Raw genomic sequence first — 19,630 nt, forward strand, 5'->3', positions numbered from 1 at the left:
CCTTGGCCTACACTAGGCTTGGGTAAAAGGATTACGATCCGGCGAGGGAAGTCTACCGATACAGCCTAATGGTGCACGGTGGCTGGTGCACATCTATTACCTGGTGACGACCACTGCAGGATACCACCAAATTTCTTTCTAAACTGTTGGACTCTGCCTATCCCCCCAGTGATTGCACTACAGCTTACCCAGACGTGGGACTGTCGGTGAGCTGCTTCTGGCCGTGCCGAGCCCGGCCACGCTGGTTCCTGGGTGCCTGGTTTCACCCGACTTGGAGGTGCGTTGTTTTGGTCCACCTGGAGGGGCCATCTTGTCCGCGGCAACACCTGGGTCCCCTGGTGGTGACGCAAGGGCCGGTGTGTGAGGTCCAACCCCGCCCTCCTAGAGTCTTGGATCTGCTGCATTGAGGCGTCTGGTGAGATTCCGCACCCGGCCGGCTTGGATTTTCCCGAAGGTGGTCCCGCTGGGCCTCCGTATTACTCACACATACGTCATCTTCGGGGGGCTCGCTACACATCACGCTGTGCCGATAGCAAGGATAGCGGAGGCACTGAGGGAGGCACTATCTTGGCAGAAGCTGTGACGGCCTACAAACAAGGTACTGTTCCCGGTCATTGGCCAAAATATACAAAGGTCTTGATTTAATTTGTATACCGTAAGCAACGGGACATTGTCAATGTTACTGTGGGCTACAGGTTTAACTTCAACTTCATCCTGTAGCGTTGGAGCCGGTTTTGCTAATTTGCCTACCCCTGAGTAAAAAAATATTTCTGGGTCTTCGAAAACGAAGTTAGGATCCTCAGGACAGGGGCCGGTACCGTGCTGTGCTATACAGGTCAAGACCTCTGGATTTCACTCCCTTTTTTTTTCTTGGTCACACTTATGACTGTGTCTGAATTGGAGCTATGCTGTACACTTGACTCTAACCACTGTAACTTTATGGTTTTTTATGTTTTTTTCCATCTATCAAGGTTCCCTTAGCATGGAAAGTTCTACAACTGGACTTGATAAGTGAAGTGAAGGCTCAAACTGGGTTGCAAGAACTTGGGAGACTTAGTCCTACCAAGCAGACTTTCTGGTTTTTTCAATGCTTTCTTTTTTTTGATTTTGCCTCTTGTTTTTCTTTTTGTTTTTTTTGCCTGGTTTTCTGTGTTCTAATTATTGACATATATTGTGCATTATGAAAATTTTCTGCTACAAATTTATATAGCTAATTTGGGGGGCTGTTTCTTGTGTTGCCTCTCTCTCTATTTAGACACATAGTTGGGTTCTACACTAAGACACAGCATTTTTTTCATTAGATACACTTCAAACTGCCTGGGTTGCAAGAACCTGGGGGACACACTTCTATTAAGCAGACTTTTTGGGGGTTTTTTCAATGTATTTATTTTGATTTTTTTTTTTTGTTTTTCTTTTGTTTTTTGCTGGTTTTTTGTGTTCTAATTACTGATATATATTGTGCACTATGAAAGTTTTTTCTTACAAATTTATGTAGTTATTTTGGGGGGTTGTTCCCTGTGTTACCTCTCTTTCTATTTAGACACTTAGTTGGGTTCTATATTAGGACACAGCTTTTTTTCACCAGATACAGTTCAAACTGCCTGCTGATACCCAAAGCCTCTAACTTGTTTTAGTGGCAAGCAAATTAGGAATGTCTGTCTGTTAGTCTGGAAACAATTTAAGATTTAAATTTAACATATAAGTAATTTATTTTCACATTAGTACTTAGCACAGTTCCTTATTTAGAGGGTATACAACGTCAGAATCGTAATCAAGGGTGCACCTTAATAAGGTGGGTTTATTCACATTAGTAGTAACTATGTTAATATCTCCTTGGTAAGGGCATATAACTATTAAGCTACCTAACTCTCTTTAATTTGCACGAATATTTGTTCTTTTGAAAGCACCTCTTTTAAGAGAGGGGAAGGAAAAAAGGGGAGAAAGGGAGAAAAAAAAACACTTGACTGGAAGAGAGAGGGTAGGGTAGGGCAGAGCGGACTTTTTTTTTTTTTTTTTTTCCTTCTCCTGCTCCCTCTTGCAGGTTCATGTTCCACTCCCTTTCTCTCAGAAGCACTTGCACTTTACTATTACTCTCTAGGACTTTGTCTTGATATCTCGGTCCACAGTGGGTTAATTGTACAGAAAGTTCCGTAAAAGGATTAAGACAGGCTTTAGATCCAAGAATAGGTAAGCCGGTAGAAACAGGCAGACATAGTTATATTTCTGGGGGCTCCGGCACATCATACCTGGTTTGGGACCCCGATACGCTTTACTCTCTGTCTCCCTCTCTCCTCTTCCCTTGCAATTTCTCTTTTTTTTTTTTTTTTTTTTTTCCTCTCCCTTTATAAAGTCCTTGAATAATCTACCTAAAGGCCCTTCAGTACATGGACAGATACATGCTCCAAAGGAGCTCACCCTCCAATATGCCCCCCAAAGCTAAAGACAAAAAAGGGAGTGGCAGGACTCTGGATGTCAGCATTGACACTCTCCCAGAGAAAGGGAGCTCCTCGGGTAATAATATGACAGAATATGCAGCGGAGGTGGCTAAAATTCTACTACCGCAATTTGATCTGATTAAGCGCGAGATTAGGAGCGAGATTTCCAATCTCACGGCTGAGGTTCGGCAGTTTTCATCAAGACTAGATGAGGCTGAAAACAGGGTGTCCGATCTAGAGGACAGGCTTAATATTCATGATTCCACTGTGGATGCACACAGTAAAACGATTGTAGCGTTACAAGCAAAAATCGAAGATCTTGAGGATCGCTCAAGACGCAACAATCTAAAAGTGATTGGCCTCCCCGAGTTGCCAGAATTCCAAGATTTACTGAATTTTGCATCCAATACATTACCTAAGGCACTGTTGATTCCAGCTCCTGCCACTCCCTTTCAGATCGAGAGGGCACACAGAATAGGCCCACGTAGGGAACAAACCGAGGGCCAGAGACCGAGGCCTGTGATATTTAAGTTTGTAAACTTCCAAGACAAATTGCTATACCTTAAGTACTACAGGAAAAGTATGCCCTTAGTTTTGGACTCGCATAAGTTACTACTCTTTCAAGATTTCTCCTCTGAAACTCTATCTAAGAGAAGGGACATGTCTTTTTTCTATGGTAGATTACAGAAAGAAAATTATAATATCAAAATGCTTTACCCTGCAAAATTGGTAGTATCCAAAGAAGGAATCTCTCATACATTAAATAATGTCTTGGAGGCTGATAATTTTTGTCGAGAAGCAGGTGTTCCGTAAAATACCTTGAGTCAATATTACGGGTCCCCCCAGAAGTTTTTCTGTGGTTAAAAAGTATGGCTCAGTGTGGGTTTGTTTATTGTTTTTTTTTTTTTTTGTTCTCTCTCTCTCTCTCTCGCTCCCTCCCTGTTCCCTTTTCCGCGCCCCCGCTGCCCTTGTTCCATTGCATTCGGAGGTCTTCTTCCTCCATATGTGCATGACAATAGAAGTAGGATTTGATGGCTCTTAATATTAATTTATTTTCCTGGAACGTTGGCGGCATAACCTCCCCAATTAAACGGAAATCTATAATAAAGTACTCAGGGAAATTCAACCCCGATATAGTTTTTCTTCAGGAACTACACTTGAAACCTCCAGAAATTCCTAAACTAAAGAGTAAATGGGTAGGGGAGGTTATAGCCGCTACTTCTACAACCAGGAAAAGGGGGGTGGCCATTTTGTTGAATCGGAATCTGGAGTATAAAATAACAAACACCGAAGTAGACCCTGAAGGCAGATTCCTGATTCTGGAGATTGTGATTAGAAAGATCAAATATATACTTTGTAATATTTATGGTCCTAACCAAATTGATCAGAATTTCTGGGCGTCCTTAATGGCTAGATTATACAGATTTATAGGGCATAATTTAATTTTTGCAGGTGATTTTAATTTGACCGCAGACGCAACTCTAGATTGCTCCAAAAAGAGAGCCCTTAACAGCAGAGGTAGGAAAGTGCGCATTTTTCAGAAATTCTGCTCACAGCTGGGTTTAGTAGATATCTGGCGGGTACAGAACCCGGATGCGCGAGTATTCACATGTGTATCACATGCTCAGCAAGCTTTCTCTAGGATTGACTACTTTCTGGTGTCAGACTCGTTAATAAGCTGGGACTGGCTCACTAAAATTGAAGATATAGTTATATCGGACCACGCTGCCATCTTACTGCGTTGTAAACCTAACAGTTCGTATTCAGGGAATAAGCAGATATATTTTCCTAGATTTCTGAGTAACAACGCCAGTTTTCATAACTGGCTACAAATTAAGTGGGCAGATTACCATAAGATCAATGGTAACTACCTGGACAAAGTGGAAGTGTTTTGGGAGGCTTCTAAGGCCGTCTTATATGATACACTGGAAGAAGAAGTGTAGTCAGGCGGTTAGACAGTGTGCAAATCAAGTAAAAAACTCGTTTAGAGCGTATTTAAACGATCCTAGCAGAGAACACTGGGACGCTTATGTAAGGGCCAAGGCATTCCGTGACATCCAGATCAAGCAGAATAGTGTACTAGAGGATCTCAGAACTAAAGCTCGATACAGTGGGTTCGTAGGTAGATCCGCTAAGTTCCTAGCTAGAATAGCTAAATCCTCACCTAGGCAGGTAATCTCTGCTATTAAACAAGGTACAAAGAGGTTCACGAGCCACCCCGACATCGAACGAGTGTTTTTTGATTTCTTTCAAGACTTGTACAAATCAGAACCGTCCAAGGAAGGACAGCAAATAAAATTCTGGTCGAAGATTAAGACCCCGAGACTAGTGCCGGAAGCCCTGGAAGCTATTAATGCCCCCATATCTGAGGAGGAGATCAGATCTGCAATTAAGAACGCCAAACCCAACAAAGCGGCCGGGCCCGACTCCTTCCCTATTGAATTTTATCGAATATTACAAGCTCAGGTGTCCCCTATTTTGTCTAGGTTATTCAATTTTTATTTTTCAGATAATATCAGTTGCTCGCCTTCTTTTGCCGCGGCAAACATAACGTTAATCTTAAAAAAGGGCAAGGACCCGGAGCTTCCTAGCTCATATAGACCTATTTCTGTCCTCAATACCGACTACAAACTATTAGCATCTATTATAGCTTCCAGATTAAAACCTTATATCGGGGACCTAATCCATGAGAATCAATCCGGATTCATGCCTGGCCGGAATCCTGTGCGAAATACTAGGAAATTATTAGTTCTCATTGAGTCTTATTGGAACAAATACAAGGCCCTTTATAGTAATGATATTCACGATAAGGCTATTCTTACGGTCGACGCGGAGAAGGCCTTTGACCGGGTCGGGTGGGACCATCTATTCACAACTCTAGAGAAGTTTGGTTTCTCCGGGTTTTTTCATAATTACATCAGGTTAATCTATAGTACCCCTACATCATCGGTCATTATTAACAACGTGACCTCCCAGCGATTTATTATGCATAGAGGGACCAGACAGGGGTGTCCGCTATCCCCCCTATTATTTAACATCAGTTTGGAACCGCTGGCCATACGATTACGTCAAGAACTAGAAGGTATTCTGTTTGCAGGTGAGAAAATGGTCCTTCTATCATACGCGGATGATCTATTGATATGTTTATCAAATCTTTCGGTTTCGTTGCCAATTCTCCAGGATATTATTCAGGAGTTTGGTGAGATCTCCGGATTCCGGGTTAACACATCGAAATCAGAATTAATGTGGCTCTATAGACATCCATCAGGTGATGTATCACATCCCTTCGTCGAAGTCTCTCAGATTAATTATTTGGGGCTTTATATCTCCAGAAATCCAGAGGATTGGTACAAGTTGAATTACGCGTTCGGGGTTAGCCGCTGTAAAAAAAAACTGGATGAATGGTCCTCACTGCCTATCTCGTTATCTGCACGGGTAACATTAATTAAATCAATTATTTTCCCGAAACTTATGTACATATTTCAAAATATTCCGATATTCCTACACCACAAAGACATTGTCGCATTTAATAGTGCTTGTTCCAGATTTCTATGGAAAGGGAGTAAACCACGGATTGCCGTTCATCGACTCATGAACTCTAAGTTGGCCGCCGGCCTTGCACTCCCTAACATCCAGATGTATAATCTAGTGACCATAGCTAGATTTGCATTAGATTGGATAACGGGTAAGGACCAGATCTCGGCGTCCATTTGGGAGTCGCGGGTTGTGGCCCCGTTTAATCTGAAGGCTCTATTACATTGTCCGATGACTTCCCTTCCTTCGAACATATTTAGTCTGTCCACGTTTAGGAATATAATCACAGCATGGCAAAGGTTGTGTTCTGCGTTAGATTACTCCCCTTATCTCTCGCAATATTTACCCATATGTGGGAATCCCAATTTTTGTCCCGGACTCTCAAGTCAGATATTTAAAGACTGGGATACGAAAGGCTTAAATACCATGAGTCAATTTCGGAGTCCTGACGGATATTTATTATCCTATACTGAAATTGCAAATAAATTCAATTTAGGGTCGCGAGAATTTTACGCCTACCTTCAAGTCAGACATTTCTTACAGGAGCTGCAAAATAACTTCGGCAATAACTGGTCTTTGGGCGAACTACAGCCCAGGATCTCCCTATATGCAGCAGGGAAATTTGGAATTTCCCCTTTATATCAACTTGCAACTCAGAAAGCTTCTGATTTTCAGGTAGGCGAGATGATCACTAAATGGTCTATCCAATTCCCTGATATAGATGAGCAAACCATCGTAGGAAGTTTTAAAATTATTCAACAGAATTGGGTCCCCACCGTTTGGAGAGAATCCCAGATAAAAATCGGGCTTAAGAGGTATTTTACCCCTGGCTTGCTTTCGAAATGGTACAATGCTAGGGTCCTATGCTCCAGATGCTCGTGGATGGATGCAGACTTATTCCACTGCCTATGGGGTTGCACAAAAATTCAACAATTTTGGAGTAAGATTGCATATTGGATGACCAGGGTCTTAAAACTGGAGCACGAGTTAGTCCCCATTGAGATTTTCTTTTTAGTGAGATATCAAGGCCGTAAAAAAAATTACCGTCTGATAAACACAATAATACTAACGGGACGCAATCTCATTCTTAAACTATGGAAGTCATGCTCGGCTCCCACATTGGTCCAACTCAAAGCGGCGGTAGTCAGTCAATACACAACAGAGCAGTACAATATGCCCTCCCAGCACGATCAATACTTGCCCGCGTTTTTTAGAAAATGGGAGAAATTTATAAGATCCCTACCCCCAGCTTATCATAAAAAATGATTAAACCCTTTAGGGAATCGGCCTACGTTCTGACAAATATTCTAGCAGACCATTTCCCCGGGAACTGGGTGGGGGACGCGGAGTGAGGGTTGGGGGGGGGCGATTTGTGAGAGGGAACCCCTCTTTTTCTTTTTTTTTTTTCTTTTTTCTGTGTGTTTTCTGTTTTGGTGTGACCGGGTTAGTATGCACTCTGTGGTATTACGGCTAACGGATGAATCTGTATCTTTCTTGATTTTATAGTGCTGGGGCAGGGTGGGGGTGGGGTTCACGGGTTCGGGGTGCTCAGGCATATTGGGGCGGGTGTGTCGGAGCCCACTATACATTTCCAAGGTGGGGTCATGTTTGCACAAGTAGGCAGTAGTACAATTATAGAGATGAATTTTGGATTAGTTCGGTCAAGAAGGTTAGTGACCACCTGTAACTTGGGGTAATATCTTTCTGTATATGATGGTCGTTTCTAGGGTTTCAGTATATATAGTATATGGCTAGATATTGTAATGTTGAGATCACTAGTAATCGCTGGGTGGAGACACCCAGCGTCTTAGATGTAACTTGATACAACACATCTGCGGTGTACTCTCTTATTTTAATGTATTAGTAATTTTTTGTAAAAATTGTTCTTGTGTGTAAAATTATGCTTATGTTATTATTTTTTTGATACAAATAAAACAATTTTAAAAGAAAAAAAAAAAAAATGTGTGTATATATGATTTCACATGCATTTTTAAATTCAAAATCAAACATCCTATATGTATAGCTATATCCCCACCAGGGCCGTCTTTAATATTGACTGGACCCTGGGCAAACATTTTCTTGACCCCCCCCCCATGCAATTTCGCTCTCCACCACAAGGAAACAGACAATATCTAACCTTAAACATCTGTAAGCAACATATATTCACTACTTAGCAGATAAATATATAACTTACATTCATACAATGCCATTGTCATTATCTGGCCTGACCTGTGGTCATTTTGACACTACTTAGCAGATCAATATCTAATCTTAGACATATGTTAGCAACAGCCTTTCACAAGGAAGAATGTGGAAAGAATAATTAACTTGCTTTGCTTTTAATAGTAAGTTCATACAATGCGAGTATGTATCTTTCCGAGATGTAGAAACAGTCTACATTTGATACAAGAAATTATATTAAAAGAGGTTATCAAGAAATTATATTAAAAGAGGGGTTTGTATCTGGCAGGTTATTTTGTGTTGAGAGAGGAGGGGTTTGCAGGGAGAATGCTTCTGTCTGTGTAAGAGATATGTAAATTAGTATACATTTTCCTCAGCATGTATCAGACACAGCTGTATGTTGAACACTATAGTTTAACAACTTTGGTTAATTAAGAAACATACAACAATATCTTCTCTGTATAATACTCAAGCCCCATTACGCAGAGAAGCTATCTATTTTATATCTTCTCTGCGTAATGCCCTCGGACATTACACAGAGAAGATATGTTGTATGTTTCTATTTTTTTTTTTTTTTTAAATACCCTTATTATGAATACATTGAATTAAAATGTATTCTGTTTTTTTAAATTTAATATTAGTCAAAAAAACATTAACACAACACAATTTAAAATACGTTATATTGTTTATTATTATAACATTAAAATGTTAAAAAGCTCTTAAAAGAAGGCAATAAGCCATAAAAGGGGCATGAAATATGTAAAAGAGTGGGCAGATAGGGTGGAATTATTGGGAGGAAAGTGGGCGAGGAGCTGCATATAAAGGGGCGGGGATCTGCATATTAAGGGGCAGGGTTTTGCATATAAAGGGGCGTGGTACCTGTCAAATTAAGTTTGACAAAATATCCCTATTAGTACTACTGCTGTCTGCTGCTCAGAGCAGGCGGACGAGTTAAGGAGCAATGGTTTTGAGACCGCTGCCTCTTAACTCCTGTTTCCCGGCAAGCTTCAAGGCTTGTGCAGAAACAAGGGGAACAGGGACCATTTGGCCCTTGTTAAATCGGCCCTTAACTCTAAATAGTTTCTTCATTATGAACATGAACTTTTGTGGATATTGATATTGTTTTTTTATCTATACATAAAAACAAAAAGAAGAAGGCGCTCCAATGGTGCAGTATGTTACAACAGATAGATTCAATATTCCCAAAAGGTACCCTCTCTAAAAGCAGGTACTCACAAAGAAAGCGCACTATAATACAGTGCTAGTCCAACCTCACTGCCTGATGAAAGGGTGCCACTAGCACCTTGAAACACGTGGCAGATTTTTTTGTATTGATTTTAATTCAATCTTTTAATAAATTATATCCCATGCCTTAGGATATTTACTTTTTATGATTTGTGAGCTTTATTTGAGGGCTTCTTTATTTGATCCTTCTGTCGATCGTGGTTCCTGTGTACTGGAGTGAGTTAGCTGGTGGGCTCTGATATACCAGCCTGCTCTACTTGCACTGCATTATAGTGTGCACCATTTGTGAGTATTCAATCTCAGTGGGGATTTATTACTGGGATCATTGTTCCTTTAAAAGTGACCATCTGCACTATTGGAGTGTTTTTTCCTCCCCCCAATCCCCTTTTTTCCCACTACTACAGAACCGAGGGCACATTGAATCCTATGTGAGCTAGCTGGTGGGCTCTGATCAATCCAGCCTGTTGGAATAGCACTGTATTATAGTGTGCTCTCTTTGTGAGTACCTGCTTTTAGAGAGGGTGTCTTTTGGGAATATTGAATCTATCTGTTGTAACATACTGCACCATTGGAGTGCCTTCTTCTTTTTGTTTTTATGTTTAAAATGATCATCTGTATTTAAGAAGAGCTAACGTTGTGACCATCTACCATCGACGATAGCCCGTGGAGGGCGCCTTTGTCTTTTGCTGCCATCATATGGATGGTTACAATTTGGTGACTTTTTGAATCTATATTGATACTTATAGGCTGTCAAGTTCCCTTTAAATGGATAAATGGATCAATTAATATAATTCTAGTATCACACAGTAAATTTTCATCATTACTAGAAGATAAACATGTGGATTCAACTTAGAGACTGAGGTTTCCAAAATTTAGTGGAAACATTTCCAAGTCTGGGATTGATGCCATAAAATGTCAGTATTTGTTACATAGACTACACCCCTTTTACAGGGAATTTATACAAAAGCCAAATATTTTATTGACAACAGAATACAGAAAACAGAACCTCTGTGAAAGTGTCTAAAGAAAAAGGTAAGATTTTCTGTTCATTACCCTGAAAAATTGAAGACAGAATCTTTAAATTAATAAGTAATCGAACATCATTAAACTACTTAGATTGTAAAACCTCATATCTTGAAAGTCCTGTTAGACTTCAGAACCCAGATCCATTTGATACAAGAGCTGAAGTATCTCATCTCTTAGGGCAGCTTAAAACTCTTTACTGATGAAAGATTATCTGAAATGATCCATCAGCACTAGAAACGTATGTTTGGTGTAACTGTGTAAGGGACATTTCCTGTGATTTTGGATATAAAGGAGAGATAAGTACAGTTAAACATAGCACTACATAAAATAAGAGTTGTATTGCATTTACACATTGTGCTTTATATCTTAATATACTTGAGACTTCAAATCTTTTCCTTTAAATTGTTTTACATTTAAATTTTGTAATATCTATGACAGGGCCAGACTACGAGTGAAATGCAAATTAACGCTCCTGCTTGAGCATTAATTGCACTAGAAGTCATTTTTTTGCGCTCGTCTGGTTGCGCACATATTACGAGTTTAAAGTAAATTGTTTTTGCTCTAGCGTTAACCCAACAAACGTAAAAATCCTAAATTAGAATATTGCGTGCAGGTTCACATGTTCCCCATAGAAGTCAATGGAGAAAAAAAACTGGAGAAAAAAAAATCACCCCACTGTTGCGCAAACACCATTGCATATTCTCTTTGTGCTAACCAGTCATGAAAATATGACTATTTCATATTCCAATGTTATGCGCATAACAGAATATGTTCTAATTATTCTTAAATAAATATTTCTACATATATCTGATGTTTTTTGGAACAATATATATCTATACAGATATATATATACATGATTATATATAGGTATAGATATATACAGATATATATAGGAATATTTAGTAATACATTGAACTATGTGCAGAGCATTGGAATGTAAAATATGTACTGTAAATACATAGTTAAAATATTATTAAATATCACTATTGTATAAATATGCTTTTACATTTTTTCTTCATACTTAGCTAATGGCTCCAATGCACTTCTTTATATGTATAAATGTGTATACATATGTATTTATGTATTTATATGTGTATATGTCTCACACTCACCAGCCACTTTATTAGGTACACCTTGCTAGTAACGGGTTGGACAACCTTTTGCCTTCAGAACTGCCTTAATTCTTCGTGGCATAGATTCAACAAGGTGTTGGAAACATTCCTAAGATATTTTGGTATATATTGCCATGATAGCATCACGCAGTTGCTGAAGATATGTCGGCTGCACAACCATGATGTAAATCTCCCGTTGTGTGTATGTATATATATATATATATATACACACATCTTAAGACTAGTGATGTCGCGAACAGTTTGCCGGAGAACAGTTCCCGGCGATCATAGCTTGTTCGCGTTCGTCGCGCCGGGCGAACATATGTGATGTTCGATCTGCCCCCTATTCGTCATCATTGAGTAAACTTTGACCCTGTATCTCACAGTCTGCAGACACATTTCAGCCAATCAGCAGCAGACTCTCCCTGCCAGACCCTCCCAGCTCCTGGGCAGCAGCCATTTTAGATTCATTCTGATCCTGCATTCTTAGTGAGAGGAGGGATAGTGCTGCTGCTGCTGATTTTATAGGGAAATTGATAGCTAGGCTAGTGTATTCAGTGCCCACTACAGTCCTGAAGGACTCATCTGATCTCTGCTGTAAGGAGAGCACCCCAAAAAGCCCTTTTTAGGGCTAGAACATCAGTCGTTTTTTTTTTTCTTTTCTTTTTTTTCTTTGTAATCTAATTGCATTTGCCTGCCTGTCAGCGTGTGTCAGGCTCACAGCATATACTGTGCCTAATTGCTCAGTGCCACCACTCCTATCTGGTGTAACATTAGTGTAAATTTAAAAAAAACTTTTACATCAGTCTGCTAGTGTAATCTAATTTCAGTTGCCTGCCTGCCACTGCCAGCCTGTGTGTCAGGCTCACAGCATATACTGTGCCTACTTCCTCATTGCCACCACTCATATCTGGTGTAACATTAGTGTAATTTTTTTTAAAAAAAACTTTTACATCAGTCTGCTAGTGTAATCTAATTTCAGTTGCCAGGCCAGCCTGCCACTGCCAGCTTGTGTGTCAGACTCACAGCATATAATGTGCCTACTTCCTCAGTGCCACCACTCATATCTGGTGTAACATTAGTGTAATTTAAAAAAAAAAAAACTTTTACATCAGTCTGCTAGTGTAATCTAATTTCAGTTGCCAGGCCAGCCTGCCACTGCCAGCCTGTGTGTCAGGCTCACAGCATATACTGTGCCTACTTCCTCAGTGCCACCACTCATATCTGTTGTAACATTAGTGTAAATGTTTTTTAAAAAAACCTTTTACATCAGTCTGCTAGTGTAATCTAATTTCAGTTGCCAGGCCAGCCTGCCACTGCCAGCCTGTGTGTCAGGCTCACAGCATATACTGTGCCTACTTCCTCAGTGCCACCACTCATATCTGGTGTAACATTAGTGTAAAAAAATTTTAAAAAAACTTTTACATCAGTCTGCTAGTGTAATCTAATTTCAGTTGCCTGCCTCCCACTGCCAGCCTGTGTGTCAGGCTCACAGCATATACTGTGCCTACTTTCTCAGTGCCACCACTCATATCTGGTGTAACATTAGTGTAAAAAAATTTTTAAAAAACTTTTACATCAGTCTGCTAGTGTAATCTAATTTCAGTTGCCAGGCCAGCCTGCCACTGCCAGCCTGTGTGTCAGGCTCACAGTACATACTGTGTCTACTTCCTCAGTGCCACCACTCATATCTGGTGTAACATTAGTGTAAATTTTTTTAAAAAAACTTTTATATCAGTCTGCTAGTGTAATCTAATTTCAGTTGCCAGGCCAGCCTGCCACTGCCAGCCTGTGTGTCAGGCTCACAGCATATACTTTGCCTACTTCCTCAGTGCCACCACTCATATCTGGTGTAACATTAGTGTCAATTTTTTTTACAAAAACTTTTACATCAGTCTGCTAATGTAATCTAATTTCAGTTGCCAGGCCAGCCTGCCACTGCCAGCCTGTGTGTCAGGCTCACAGCATATACTGTGCCTTCTTCCTCAGTGCCACCACTCATATCTGGTGTAACATTAGTGTAAAATTTTTTTAAAAAAACTTTTACTTCAGTCTGCTAGTGTAATCTAATTTCAGTTGCCTGCCTGCCACTGCCAGCCTGTGTGTCAGGCTCACAGCATATACTGTGCCTACTTCCTCAGTGCCACCACTCATATCTGGTGTAACATTAGTGTAAACATTTTAAAAAAAACTTTTACATCAGTCTGCTAGTGTAATCTAATTTCAGTTGCCTGCCTCCCACTGCCAGCCTGTGTGTCAGGCTCACAGCATATACTGTGCCTACTTTCTCAGTGCCACCACTCATATCTGGTGTAACATTAGTGTAATTTTTTTTAAAAAAAAACTTTTACATCAGTCTGCTAGTGTAATCTAATTTCAGTTGCCAGGCCAGCCTGCCACTGCCAGCCTGTGTGTCAGGCTCACAGTACATACTGTGTCTACTTCCTCAGTGCCACCACTCATATCTGGTGTAACATTAGTGTAAATTTTTTAAAAAAAAACTTTTACATCAGTCTGCTAGTGAAATCTAATTTCAGTTGCCAGGCCAGCCTGCCACTGCCAGCCTGTGTGTCAGGATCACAGCATATACTGTGCCTACTTCCTCAGTGCCACCACTCATATCTGTTGTAACATTAGTGTAAATTTTTTAAAAAAAACTTTTACATCAGTCTGCTAGTGTAATCTAATTTCAGTTGCCAGGCCAGCCTGCCACTGCCAGCCTGTGTGTCAGGCTCACAGCATATACTGTGCCTACTTCCTCAGTGCCACCACTCATATCTGGTGTAACATTAGTGTAATTTTTTTTACAAAAACTTTTACATCAGTCTGCTAATGTAATCTAATTTCAGTTGCCAGGCCAGCCTGCCACTGCCAGCCTGTGTGTCAGGCTCACAGCATATACTGTGCCTACTTCCTCAGTGCCACCACTCATATCTGTTGTAACATTAGTGTAAAATTTTAAAAAAAAAACTTTTACATCAGTGTGCTAGTGTAATCTAATTTCAGTTGCCAGGCCAGCCTGCCACTGCCAGCCTGTGTGTCAGGCTCACAGCATATACTGTGCCTTCTTCCTCAGTGCCACCACTCATATCTGGTGTAACATTAGTGTAATTTTTTTTAAAAAAACTTTTACATCAGTCTGCTAGTGTAATCTAATTTCAGTTGCCAGGCCAGCCTGCCACTGCCAGCCTGTGTGTCAGGCTCACAGCATATACTGTGCCTACTTCCTCAGTGCCACCACTCATATCTGGTGTAACATTAGTGTAATTTTTTTTAAAAACTTTTACATCAGTCTGCTAGTGTAATCTAATTTCAGTTGCCAGGCCAGCCTGCCACTGCCAGCCTGTGTGTCAGGCTCACAGCATATACTGTGCCTACTTCCTCAGTGCCACCACTCATATCTGGTGTAACATTAGTGTAATTTTTTTTAAAAACTTTTACATCAGTCTGCTAGTGTAATCTAATTTCAGTTGCCAGGCCAGCCTGCCACTGCCAGCCTGTGTGTCAGGATCACAGCATATACTGTGCCTACTTCCTCAGTGCCACCACTCATATCTGTTGTAAAATTAGTGTAATTTTTTTTTAAAAACTTTTACATCAGTCTGCTAGTGTAATCTAATTTCAGTTGCCAGGCCAGCCTGCCACTGCCAGCCTGTGTGTCAGGCTCACAACATATACTGTGCCTACTTCCTCAGTGCCACCACTCATATCTGGTGTAACATTAGTTTAAATTTTTTTTAAAAAAACTTTTACATCAGTCTGCTACTGTAATCTAATTTGAGTTGCCAGGCCAGCCTGCCACTGCCAGCCTGTGTGTCAGGCTCACAGCATATACTGTGCCTACTTACTCAGTGCCACCACTCATAGCTGGTGTAACATTAGTGTAAATTTTAAAAAAAAAACTTTTACATCAGTCTGCTAGTGTAATCTAATTTCAGTTGCCAGGCCAGCCTGCCACTGCCAGCCTGTGTGTCAGGCTCACAGCATATACTGTGCCTACTTCCTCAGTGCCACCACTCATATCTGGTGTAACATTAGTGTAATTTAAAAAAAAAAAACTTTTACATCAGTCTGCTAGTGTAATCTAATTTCAGTTGCCAGGCCAGCCTGCCACTGCCAGCCTGTGTGTCAGGCTCACAGCATATACTGTGCCTACTTCCTCAGTGCCACCACTCATATCTGGTGTAACATTAGTGTAAAAAAAATTTAAAAAAACTTTTACATCAGTCTGCTAGTGTAATCTAATTTCAGTTGCCTGCCTCCCACTGCCAGCCTGTGTGTCAGGCTCACAGCATATACTGTGCCTACTTTCTCAGTGCCACCACTCATATCTGGTGTAACATTAGTGTAAAAAAATTTTTAAAAAACTTTTACATCAGTCTGCTAGTGTAATCTAATTTCAGTTGCCAGGCCAGCCTGCCACTGCCAGCCTGTGTGTCAGGCTCACAGTACATACTGTGTCTACTTCCTCAGTGCCACCACTCATATCTGGTGTAACATTAGTGTAAATTTTTTAAAAAAAACTTTTATATCAGTCTGCTAGTGTAATCTAATTTCAGTTGCCAGGCCAGCCTGCCACTGCCAGCCTGTGTGTCAGGCTCACAGCATATACTGTGCCTACTTCCTCAGTGCCACCACTCATATCTGGTGTAACATTAGTGTAAAAATTTTTTAAAAAAAACTTTTACTTCAGTCTGCTAGTGTAATCTAATTTCAGTTGCCTGCCTGCCACTGCCAGCCTGTGTGTCAGGCTCACAGCATATACTGTGCCTACTTCCTCAGTGCCACCACTCATATCTGGTGTAACATTAGTGTAAACATTTTAAAAAAAACTTTTACATCAGTCTGCTAGTGTAATCTAATTTCAGTTGCCTGCCTCCCACTGCCAGCCTGTGTGTCAGGCTCACAGCATATACTGTGCCTACTTTCTCAGTGCCACCACTCATATCTGGTGTAACATTAGTGTAATTTTTTTTAAAAAAAACTTTTACATCAGTCTGCTAGTGTAATCTAATTTCAGTTGCCAGGCCAGCCTGCCACTGCCAGCCTGTGTGTCAGGCTCACAGTACATACTGTGTCTACTTCCTCAGTGCCACCACTCATATCTGGTGTAACATTAGTGTAAATTTAAAAAAAAAAAACTTTTACATCGGTCTGCTAGTGAAATCTAATTTCAGTTGCCAGGCCAGCCTGCCACTGCCAGCCTGTGTGTCAGGATCACAGCATATACTGTGCCTACTTCCTCAGTGCCACCACTCATATCTGTTGTAACATTAGTGTAAATTTTTTTTAAAAAACTTTTACATCAGTCTGCTAGTGTAATCTAATTTCAGTTGCCAGGCCAGCCTGCCACTGCCAGCCTGTGTGTCAGGCTCACAGCATATACTGTGCCTACTTCCTCAGTGCCACCACTCATATCTGGTGTAACATTAGGGTAAATTTTTTTTACAAAAACTTTTACATCAGTCTGCTAATGTAATCTAATTTCAGTTGCCAGGCCAGCCTGCCACTGCCAGCCTGTGTGTCAGGCTCACAGCATATACTGTGCCTACTTCCTCAGTGCCACCACTCATATCTGGTGTAACATTAGGGTAAATTTTTTTTACAAAAACTTTTACATCAGTCTGCTAATGTAATCTAATTTCAGTTGCCAGGCCAGCCTGCCACTGCCAGCCTGTGTGTCAGGCTCACAGCATATACTGTGCCTACTTCCTCAGTGCCACCACTCATATCTGTTGTAACATTAGTGTAAAATTTAAAAAAAAAACTTTTACATCAGTGTGCTAGTGTAATCTAATTTCAGTTGCCAGGCCAGCCTGCCACTGCCAGCCTGTGTGTCAGGCTCACAGCATATACTGTGCCTACTTCCTCAGTGCCACCACTCATATCTGGTGTAACATTAGTGTAATTTTTTTAAAAAAAAACTTTTACATCAGTCTGCTAGTGTAATCTAATTTCAGTTGCCAGGCCAGCCTGCCACTGCCAGCCTGTGTGTCAGGCTCACAGCATATACTGTGCCTACTTCCTCAGTGCCAACACTCATATCTGTTGTAACATTAGTGTAATTTTTTTTAAAAAACTTTTACATCAGTCTGCTAGTGTAATCTAATTTCAGTTGCCAGGCCAGCCTGCCACTGCCAGCCTGTGTGTCAGGCTCACAGCATATACTGTGCCTACTTCCTCAGTGCCACCACTCATATCTGGTGTAACATTAGTGTAAATTTTTTTAAAAAAAACTTTTACATCAGTCTGCTAGTGTAATCTAATTTCAGTTGCCAGGCCAGCCTGCCACTGCCAGCCTGTGTGTCAGGCTCACAGCATATACTGTGCCTACTTCCTCAGTGCCACCACTCATATCTGGTGTAACATTAGTGTAAATTTTTTTTAAAAAAACTTTTACATCAGTCTGCTAGAGTAATCTAATTTCAGTTGCCAGGCCAGCCTGCCACTGCCAGCCTGTGTGTCAGGCTCACAGTATATACTGTGCCTACTTCCTCAGTGCCACCACTCATATCTGGTGTAACATTAGTGTAAATTTAAAAAAAAAAAACTTTTACATCAGTCTGCTAGTGTAATCTAATTTCAGTTGCCAGGCCAGCCTGCCACTGCCAGCCTGTGTGTCAGGATCACAGCATATACTGTGCCTACTTCCTCAGTGCCACCACTCATATCTGTTGTAACATTAGTGTAAAAATTTTTTTAAAAACTTTTACATCAGTCTGCTAGTGTAATCTAATTTCAGTTGCCAGGCCAGCCTGCCACTGCCAGCCTGTGTGTCAGGATCACAGCATATACTGTGCCTACTTCCTCAGTGCCACCACTCATATCTGTTGTAACATTAGTGTAATTTTTTTTAAAAAACTTTTACATCAGTCTGCTAGTGTAATCTAATTTCAGTTGCCAGGCCAGCCTGCCACTGCCAGCCTGTGTGTCAGGCTCACAGCATATACTGTGCCTACTTCCTCAGTGCCACCACTCATAGCTGGTGTAACATTAGTGTAATTTTTTAAAAAAAAACTTTTACATCAGTCTGCTAGTGTAATCTAATTTCAGTTGCCAGGCCAGCCTGCCACTGCCAGCCTGTGTGTCAGGCTCACAGCATATACTGTGCCTACTTCCTCAGTGCCACCACTCATATCTGGTGTAACATTAGTGTAATTTTTTTAAAAAAAATTGTTTACATCAGTCTGCTAGTGTAATCTAATTTCAGTTGCCTGCCTCCCACTGCCAGCCTGTGTGTCAGGCTCACAGCATATACTGTGCCTACTTCCTCAGTGCCACCACTCATATCTGGTGTAACATTAGTGTAAATTTTTTTTAAAAAAAACTTTTACATCAGTCTGCTAGTGTAATCTAATTTCAGTTGCCAGGCCAGCCTGCCACTGCCAGCCTGTGTGTCAGGCTCACAGCATATACTGTGCCTACTTCCTCTGTGCCACCACTCATATCTAGTGTAACATTAGTGTAATTTTTTTAAAAAAACTTTTACATCAGTCTGCTAGTGTAATCTAATTTCAGTTGTCAGGCCAGCCTGCCACTGCCAGCCTGTGTGTCAGGCTCACAGCATATACTGTGCCTACTTCCTCAGTGCCACCACTCATATCTGGTGTAACATTAGTGTAATTTTTTTTTTTTTAAACTTTTACATCAGTCTGCTAGTGTAATCTAATTTCAGTTGCCTGCCTGCCACTTCCAGCCTGTGTGTCAGGCTCACAGCATATACTGTGCCTACTTCCTCAGTGCCACCACTCATATCTAGTGTAACATTAGTGTAATTTTTAAAAAAAAACTTTTACATCAGTCTGCTAGTGTAATCTAATTGCAGTTGCCTGTCTGCCAGCGTGTGTGCCAGGCCCACTTGCCAATTAGTGCCACCAATCATATTTGTTATAACAGTAGTGTAAATATTTAAAAAAAAAAACTTTTTGACTGTGAAACATCAGTCTGCTAGTGTAATCTTATTGCAGTTGCCTGCCTGCCAGCGTGTGTGCCAGGCCCACTTGCCAAGTTAGTGGCACCACTCATATTTGTTGTAACAGTAGTGTAAATATTTAAAAAAAAACTTTTTTGACTGTGAAACATCAGTCTGCTAGTGTA

The 19,630-nt window shown here is 40.8% G+C and overlaps 1 protein-coding gene across 1 annotated transcript in view; it reads left to right on the forward strand.

Moving 5' to 3' along the window:
- Window positions 1-10,356: 10,356 nt before the first annotated feature.
- LOC128666937 (cytochrome P450 2F2) overlaps window positions 10,357-19,630 on the forward strand; it is a 122,877-nt gene continuing 113,603 nt past the window's right edge. Inside the window, exon 1 of the mRNA XM_053721759.1 lies at window positions 10,357-10,427. The gene's annotated coding sequence lies outside the window, so the exon portion shown is untranslated. The remainder of the gene's footprint in view (window positions 10,428-19,630) is intronic.

The sequence above is a fragment of the Bombina bombina genome, chromosome 7, assembly GCF_027579735.1.
Source record: "Bombina bombina isolate aBomBom1 chromosome 7, aBomBom1.pri, whole genome shotgun sequence".
Classification (NCBI taxonomy): Eukaryota; Metazoa; Chordata; class Amphibia; order Anura; family Bombinatoridae; genus Bombina; species Bombina bombina.